At 39.2% G+C, this 9171-nt stretch overlaps 1 non-coding gene across 1 annotated transcript; it reads left to right on the top strand.

Annotated features, from left to right (window-relative positions):
- Window positions 1-8860: 8860 nt before the first annotated feature.
- On the top strand, window positions 8861-8967 carry LOC119799638. Its single transcript, XR_005282914.1, has one exon. It is a non-coding gene; the product is annotated as a U6 spliceosomal RNA (small nuclear RNA).
- Window positions 8968-9171: the final 204 nt, after the last annotated feature.

The raw sequence follows: 9171 nt of genomic DNA, 5'->3' as shown, positions 1-9171 counted from the left end.
ATGCCTCTTTCTGGTTTCTAATTTTAAAGAAAATAGGGAGCCAAGCAAGGAGAGGTGTTGGCTTTATTTAGAGATGCCTGATAATCACTAAACAGCAGCATAGTGGAGTTTATATGAAGAGAGGAATGTGTCTTCCAAGGACAGAAAGCTTTTACCTCATAGCCCAATTTCAGGCTTTCCAGCCTCCTGTAGCAACACTCACAATACCTAATCTACCAACAGCAACACTGCCCAGACAAGCCATCCTCTGTGTTGAAGAGGTATGCTGGTTAACCTTTAAGTCCCCCCTTGACTGGGTGTGGAGTCACCTAGAGTGCTTACCTCTGAGCATGTCGTGAGGATGTTTCCAGAGAAGATTAACTGAAGCTAGAAGATCCACCTTGAATGTAGGTGGAATCTCTCATAGGGTAGGGCATAAAATAATAATAGAATAAAAAGATACAGGGAAAGAAGGCAGCAGAGCATCCACTTCAATTCTACTTCCCATAGGCACAATGTACCAAGTTACCCCATACATCTGCTACCACACTTTGCTTACTGTGATGGATTGCATCATTTCAAGCTGTGAACTATAGCCAACCTTCCCTTCCTAAAGTTTCATAAGAATGAAAAAGTAACTAGGTATCCTACTGTCTCAGCTTCCCAAGTGCTGGCATTTCAAGTGTGTCTCTGCACCAGAGTCCAAGTAACGCATCTTGAAGGAGTAAAAGGGGAGAAATGGATGAAGAACAATTTGTATTTCAACATCCTTCAACTGTGTGGGTGAAGATAGCATTTCCCATGGTTAATAAGAAGGATAATTCATCTTGAAAGATCCATATAGTTTGTTCTCTAATCCCATTGGCTTCATTTTTGAAAACTGTCGTCATCCATGTTTATGTGAATAACATTGAAGGTATATTCTGTGCACAGTGCCCTAATTATTTGGTATTCTCTTTTAGGTATGTAATTACACATAAATATTAAAGGAAATGAAGTTATTTAGCTAATATTCTTTATAGGCAATGTACCCTCTGAAAATTTAACAGTGTCTTTGGGTCTTTCTGACAGATGTAGGTACATGTATATTTTAATAATTTTATATAGTATACCTTGGGATATAAATAATTAAGTGAATGACTTTTATACTGACGGTATTTAAACTATTGTAATTCTATTATAACCAATGAGATGTGAATATGTTACCTCCTACAATTTGTACATACTTGTGAGACTGTCTTTATATTTGTGTAATGGACATATGCTTTTGAGAAAATGTCACCTTTAATAACCTGCCAGAATACACATTGTTCTAACCCTCATTTCTCATGGTCCTCTAGTTTTATTAATGTCACTGAGAGCTGAAAGCCATGATACTTAAAATATATCTGAGTGTCTAATTGTGAGGACAGTCATTTATGTATTCACTTTTCATTTTTGAAGACTTTACATTTTGATTTGTCAGCATTCTTTCCTTCTCACTATATATATAGCCAAAATATCTATGAAATTTACTTTTTAGAATTATAGTTAATTTTGTCATTTAACTATTAGTATGAATATAGCCAGTTGCAGCAATCCTTAATTTGGCATGCTATTTATTGAATCATTTTTCATTTTCTTTGTCTTTGAAGGATGCCTTTGTACATATATTTATTTGGCTATATGATGTCAGAGTAGCCCATTTTTATTTCTTTTGTATAATTGAAACTTGTTAGGAATGTTTACTCTTTGTCTACCAAGTTCCCAACACGTGTGATTCTTTTCTGTTGTTTTACTTCTATTGTTGGCAGGAATCTGTGTGTCTGGCCTACTTCTACAATATCAATACACTAATTCTGTTACTCCATAGCTTTAATATAATTCTTGTTATCTGATAAAAAACATCTTCACCTTCTCCCCTTTTAGGTATAGCCAGAAAAAGAAGAAAATATTCAAGGAATTTTGTCCACCATAAAGGAGATGGTCTTCCCCGAGTCAGTACATAGCCATACTTCACTAGACCTGTGGACAAGTGACTTGGATTTTCATTTGGAAATGATACAGAGAAATATGATGAAGAGGGATGAAAATGACCTAGAAATCCAGGACTTTGGACCAGATTCATTATCCGGATAAACATCTGACTTACCTCTTTATAAAGAGAAGGATAAAATGAATATTTCACAGTGAGAAAGAGGAAAATATATCAAATAAAATTCTGCCAATCCATCAATGCCCTGTTCATGTCTCCAAGATGAGAGATACACGGTTTTTCATGTTCATCTTTGAAGCTTGCTGTGACTTTCTACTGTGCATATCTGTTCTACTTGTCACTAAATTAACTTTGAAGGGAATATATTTACAGTTAGGGCTTCTTATCACTGCAGAAGCTGTATTCCTAATGAAATCCCACTTCTAGTCTCCCACAGGGCAAGGTAACACCTTTGTAACAATGTTTCCTCTTGCATTCTAATTTCAGGGATGCAGCATACAGCTTGAGATGAATTAAATTCTATTCCTCAATTAAACCAAATATTCTGATTTTTTGTCATGAATTCTCTTTACTATTCCTTTTTTAATCTGTAAGATATTTACTAATGAATGTAGTTTTGTAAAAGTAAAAGAGAAATAATATGCAGTTTTTCTCAATTGGTAACTAAAAATGCATTTCTCTTCATCGATAGATTCAGTGTTTGACAGAATTAGGATACTTTAGTTCAAATCCTTCCTCTCTACCTACCATTTTCTAGACTGAAGTGCCTGAATGATTGGCAAAATGATTGATCTTGCTTTTTGAGATAACGTCTTGCTATGCAGCCTAGCCCAGGCTGTTCGTGAGCTTCAGCATCTCCTGCCTCATTCTCCATAATGTTGGGATTACATGTGTGTACAAAGGCACTTTGTGTATAATCCAGTGTCGTGGATGAAAGGTGGAGTACCAGTCAGAGTCTAAAGATGTATTGAATGTGCTGCCTCTGATTTCAATTCTTATTTTGTTGACTGTTTAAAATGAAGGCTGAGATAATTTTTAAGGGTTTATTCTCCAATCACCAAATACATTTAAATCATGACAAGTTTGTTACCAAGATTGCATTGTTGTAATATTTTATTTTCTTGTGAAAATAAAATGACAAATTATTTTATATCCCCTTATGGTCAGTATTAACCTTGATTCACATGTATAAATTCTGACTGTTCCCTTGACTCTCCTTTTAATGATATCAGTTGTTTTTTATTGTTTGCATTTTAAGCAGTGTGTGTGTGTGTGTGTGTGTGTGTGTGTGTGTGTGTGTGTGTGTGTGTGTATGTAACCATGCATGATCTCACATACATGCATGCATACATAGCAATACCTGAGTGTGTGGATCCAGGGGTTTTTGTACATGTCAGTTCTCTCATTCTACCTTGTGTGTTCTGGGTCCAGGGGATCAAACTCTATTCTTCAGGCTTGGCAACAAACTCAATTATATGTTGAGTCATCTTGCCAGGGTTTTTTTCTTCAATATTGAATGATGCTTTCCCTCTGCTTCCTTATTTGTGTATATGAAGGAGCTTATAGATTCATCCATAATCTTCATCCACAGAAGTTTTCTTGGTACATGTAACAATTACTATTGTCATAGCAGTGAGCACTGAGGCCATGCTCAGCTGGTAGATGATACGAGTCAACAGAGTTTTACCTTGAGGTCTGTAAGGAACACATATGGACAAGGAAGTCTGTGCTCCATGAGGAGAGCCTCAATTCACCCCTCCCCATTAACTGCCTCCTCATACGCATATCAGAATCCCCATGTGTTAGAACAAGATTCCCCTGGATTTTAACTTGTTGAAAATGAAGCAGCTTCAGGCCCAGCAGGAGAGTTATGGCAGCCACTCTGTAATCCTTCACTGTTTGTACAAACAATCTTAACTTTCAGAGTTTCCTCACAGTGTATTCATGGGTTTCATGGTTCCTTGGCCATACTAGGTTTGGGGATCAATACTACTCCATTAGTATAATATCTTCAAAAACAGAGCCATGATGGTGTCCCTGGTCCTATGCTGCAGCCAAGGACTGTGTTGATGTCTGTGGTGTATACTGGCAAGGCAGACCATGTTGAGATCCGTGGTCCATGCTGACCAGGGTCTACGTGAATGTTTATGATCTGTGCTGCTGCCAACCGAAAAGGGCAAGGAAGCTTCTTTTGCAGTGGTGTTGATGACTGCAGACTCACAGTTGAGAATAAGAGACATAGAAGTTTCTGTGACAAAGCCCTTCCACTCCAGCACCACCAAAAGAAACAGTCTAGACTGTAAGACATCGAGAGAACTCTTAAAAACTGTGAGAGAGATGTGTAAATGTAACTTTTCTTGGTTGATATCTTCTGGCAGAGGTAAGGGGTGGGAAAGACTTAGTTTTCTTTATTTCTTTTTTATTGAGCTATACATTTTTCTCCATTTCACTTCCTTCCTCCCCTCTCCCCTTCTACATCCTGTGACCCCCATACTCTGAATTTATTCAGGAGATCTTGTCTTTTTCACTTTCCTATGTAGATCCCTATATGTCACTCTTAAGGTCTTCTTCGTTATCTAGGTTCTCTGGTGTTGTAGACTGGAGGCTGGTTTTTCTTTGTTTTATGTCTAGAAGCCACTTATGAGTGAGTATATATTATATTTGTATTTCTGGGCCAGGGTTACCTTACTCAATATGCTTTTTTCTAGATCCACCAATTTGCCTGCAAATTTCAAGATGCCATTATTTTTTACTGCTGTGCAGTACCTCATTGTGTAAATATACCATATTTTCTGTATTCATTCTTCAGTTGAAGGGAATCTAGGTTGTTTCAAGGTTCTGTATATTACAAATAGTGCTTCTAAAATCATAGTTGAGCACATATCCTTCTGATATGATTGAGTATCCTTTGGGTATATACCCAACAGCAGTATTGTATGGTCTTAAAGTAGACTGTTTCCTAATTTTCTAAGAAATTTCCATACTAATTTCCAAAGTGGCTGTACAAGTTTGCACTCCCACCAGCAATGGAGAAGCATTCCTCTTACCCCACATACTCTCTAACATAAACTGTCATCAGTGGTTTTGACCTTGGCCATTCTTTTTTTCCTCATTTTTTTATTAAAGATTTCCATCTCCTCCCCTCCTCCTCCCCCTTCCCTCCCCTCCCTTCCACCCATACCCCCACTTCACCCCTTTCCAAGACAAAGAGCCATCAGGGTTCCCTTCACTATGTTAAGTCCAAGGTCCTCCCAGCTCCCCCTAAGTCCAGGAAGGTGAGCAACCAAACTGACAAGGCTCACAGTGAGCCCGTCCATGCTGTAGAGTTCATGTTCATTGCCGTTGTCCTTGGTTTCTCAGTCCTCCTCCACCGTCAGCCACATGGGGGTGGGGTGGAATGGGAGGAGAGGGGGATGGGGAGAGAAAAGTGTGAAGTGGAGGATGGGAAGAGCTTGGGGAAATAGGATGGTTGGGATATAGGAAGGGTGGATATGGGAACAAGGAATTATATATCTTAGTTAAGGGAGCCATTCTAGGGTTGGCAGAGACTTGACTCTAGAGGGGTTCCCAGGTGTCCAGGAAGATGCCCCCAGCTAGGTCCTTGGGCAGCTGAGGAGAGGGTGCCAGAAACGTCCAGATCCTATTGCCATACTCATGAATATCTTGCATATCACCATAGAACCTTCACCTGGCATTGGATGGAGAAAATGACAGAGCCCCACATAGGAGCACCAGACTGAGCTCCCAAGGTCCTGATGAGGAGCAAAAGGAGGGAGATCATGAGCAAGGAAGTCAGGACCGTGAGGAGTGTGTTTACCCATTGAGACAGTGGGACAGATCTAACGGGAGACCACCAAGTCCAGTTGGAATGGGACTGATGGAACAGGGAACCAAACCGGACTCTCTGAATGTGGCTGACGGTGGAGGAGAACCTTGGCCATTTTTACAGGTGTAAGATGAAATCTCAGAGATGTTTTGATTTGCATTTCTTTAATGGCTAAGGATGTTCAGCATTTCCTTAAGTGCCTCTCAGTCCTTTGAGATACATCTGTTGAGAGTTCTCTGTTTAAATCTGTACCCCATTTTTATTGGATTATTTGTTCTTTTGATGTCAAGTTTCTTGAGTTCTTTGTATGTTTTGGAGATCAGTCCTCTATCTGATGTGGGGTTGGTGAAGATCTTTTCCCAATCTGTAGGGTGCTATTCTGTCTTGTTGATGTGTTTTTGCTTTAAAGAAGCTTCTCAGTTTTATGAGATCCCATTTATTAATTGTTACTCTCAGTGTCTATGCTACTGGGGTTATATTTAGGAAGTGATCTCCTTTGCCAAAGTGTACTTCCCACTTTTTCTTCTATGAGGTTCAGTGTGGTTGCTTTTATTTTGATGTCTTTGAGTTTTGTGCATAGTGATAGATGTGGATCTACTTCCATTCTTCTACATGTTGATAACCAGTTATCCCAGCACCATTTGTTAAATATGCTTTCATTTTTCCACATCGTATTTTTAGCTTCTTTGTCAAAATTCAGGTGTTTTTAGGTATGTAGATGGATATCTGGATCTTTGATTTTTCTTCCATTGGTCCTCCTGTCTATTTTTATGCAAAAACCAGGCTGTTTTCATTACTATAGCTCTATAGTAGTGTTTGGGTTTTTGATGCGTCCAGAAGTTTATCTATTGTAAAGTATTGTTTTGGTTATTCTAAACTTTTTGTTTTTCCATATGAAGTTGGGACTCGGTTTTCTTTAAGAAACTGGCCTTTGGGTGTTCGATTATGCTCCAATGAGTATATTGGTAACACAAAGTGGACCAGGTATTTTTTACTTTTATTTTCTTCTTTTTCTATGGGATATTAAAACGGAGTGGGTAGACATGGGAGGGCAAGGGAATTGAATGTGATCAGGGTGCATTATGTGAAATTCCCAAATTACAAAAAATATTATGTTAGAAAAACTACTCTAGATTTCTTTGCTCCTGGTGATAGACTTTAGTGCCTTTTCTTCCAATTTCAGAGTAATTTTGTCATCTTTCATGGAACTTTTGAAATAAACAAGAGAGAACTATTTATGCAGAATGAGAACTAATTCAGAAAGCTCACCACCTCCAGCCTGAGTGAGGCCATTTAACAAAGATTTTCTATGTGAAGTTCCAAGGCACAGCCACATGTGATGTCTATTTATTCATCTCTCATTTTTCCTTGTGTGTGTGTGTGTGTGTATGTGTGTGTGTGTGTGTGTGTGTGTGTGGTGTGTCTTTACAGAAATATGTATAAATACTGCCTTCATACCGCCGATGGATACTCCTCTCTCTAACGTCTCTACTAGACTCCCTCTTATAGTCACAGAGCTGGTTTTTACTCACTATTCCTGTTCTGCAGTTCCAAACCTAATAATCTTCATCTTTCATGACTAAGACTTTTGCTAAGTTTTTATTTGAAAATACTATTTTCTGATTGTGCAGTTATTCTTCACATGCTTTAAACAATCGGATCTTGGTAAGTATAGGAAGTAGCAAGTCCCTGAAGGATGTTTGTCTCCTTTTTTTTTTGATTGAGCTCTACATTTTTCTCTGCTCCCCTCCCTGCCTCTCCCCTCCCCCAAGGTCCCCATGCTCCCAATTTACTCAGGAGATTTTTTATTTTTCTACTTCCCATGCTGATTAGATCTATGTAAGTCTCTCTTAGTGTTCTCATTGTTGTCTAAGTTCTCTCAAATTGTGGTTTGTAGGCTGGCTTTCTTTGCTTTACATTTAAAAAAACACCTATGAGTGAGGACATGTGATAATTGTCTGGTGTAGGTGTGTCTTCTATCTATCTGATGATTTCATTGGTTAATTAATAAAGAAACTATTTGGCCTGATAGGTCAGAACATAGGTGGGTGGAGTAGACAGAGCAGGATGCTGGAAGTGAGGCAGACATCTCGGGCAGTCGCCATGACTCTCCTCTCTGGGTAAGATGCCATTGAGCCAGCCACCAGGACAGACATGCTGAATCTTTTTCAGTAAGCCACCACCTTGTGGTGCTACACACATTACTGAATATGGGTTAAAGCAAGATTTGAGAATTAGCCAGTAAGAGGCTATAACTAATGGGCCAAGCAGTATTTAAAATAATACTATTTGTGTGTTGTTATTTCGGGTGTAAAGCTAGCCATGTGGGAGCCGGGCGGGATGAAAAAGCAGGTCTGCTCACAACTCTTCACTACAATTGTCTTTCTATGTCTGGGTTACCTGACACAAAATAATGTTTTCTAGCTCCATCCATTTTCCTGCAAAATTCAAGATGTCGTTATTTTTTTCTACTGTGTAAATCCATTGTGTAAATGTACCATATTTTCCTTATCCATTCTGAGTATAAGTCTGTTTTAGAGAAACATTTGATGCCGGCCCTCTGTTTCTGTTTCCAGACTGCTTTTGTGATCTCTTCGCTCAATTCAAAGAAGTATTGTCATGCTTGCCTAACATTGGGAATTTAGATGGGCATGGGTTGATACTGGGCTGCGCTTTCTTCTTTAATTCTAGGGTGTGATGCATGAGATGATTGTGTTAACATTTGTCAGACTTTTCTTTGGGGCAGGGTTGTACGTTGTCTGAGCAAACAGGAGGAAACAGAAAGTATCCTCATCCATGCAGTGCTGTTATAACAGAATTCTTGATGCTGGGTGATTTTTAAGAAAAGCAAGTTTGCTTGGCTTCACTGTTTGACAGGATGAAAGTTCAAGAAAAGCAGCCATACTTAAGTTAGCCCCAGGTCTAATCCTAACATTACAGATAGCATCACGTGGTGGTTGAGGGTGGGACAGTTTCTATAGCAAGAAAGACTCAAGGGAACACTTGAAGAAAGCTGAATTCACAAGAACACCCCGACAGTTGCTATCTCATCCACTGAGGCTTAGAATCGACTCCATTGCGTGCTCACTTCGGCAGCACATATATTAAAATTGGAACGATACAGAGAAGATTAGCATGGTCCCTGCGCAAGGATGACACGCAAATTCATGAAGCATTTCATTTGTTTAAAGATATCTTAATTAAAGGAGGCATTGTTGGGTTGGCAAGAGGCTTGACTCTAGAGGGGTTCCCAAATGTCCACAGAAATGTCCCCAGCTAGGACCCCAGACTCTTCTGACCTCTTTTTCCAGTTTCTTCCCTGAGATATCTTCAGGGACAGACCCTCATTAGGTTCCCTTAGGGCCAGAGCCTCGTCCTTTCTTTAGTACAG

This window comes from Arvicola amphibius, chromosome 12 (genome assembly GCF_903992535.2).
Source record: "Arvicola amphibius chromosome 12, mArvAmp1.2, whole genome shotgun sequence".
Taxonomy (NCBI): domain Eukaryota; kingdom Metazoa; phylum Chordata; class Mammalia; order Rodentia; family Cricetidae; genus Arvicola; species Arvicola amphibius.
The sequence above is the reverse complement of the archived record's forward strand: the minus strand, read 5'-3'. Positions and strand labels throughout refer to the sequence as shown.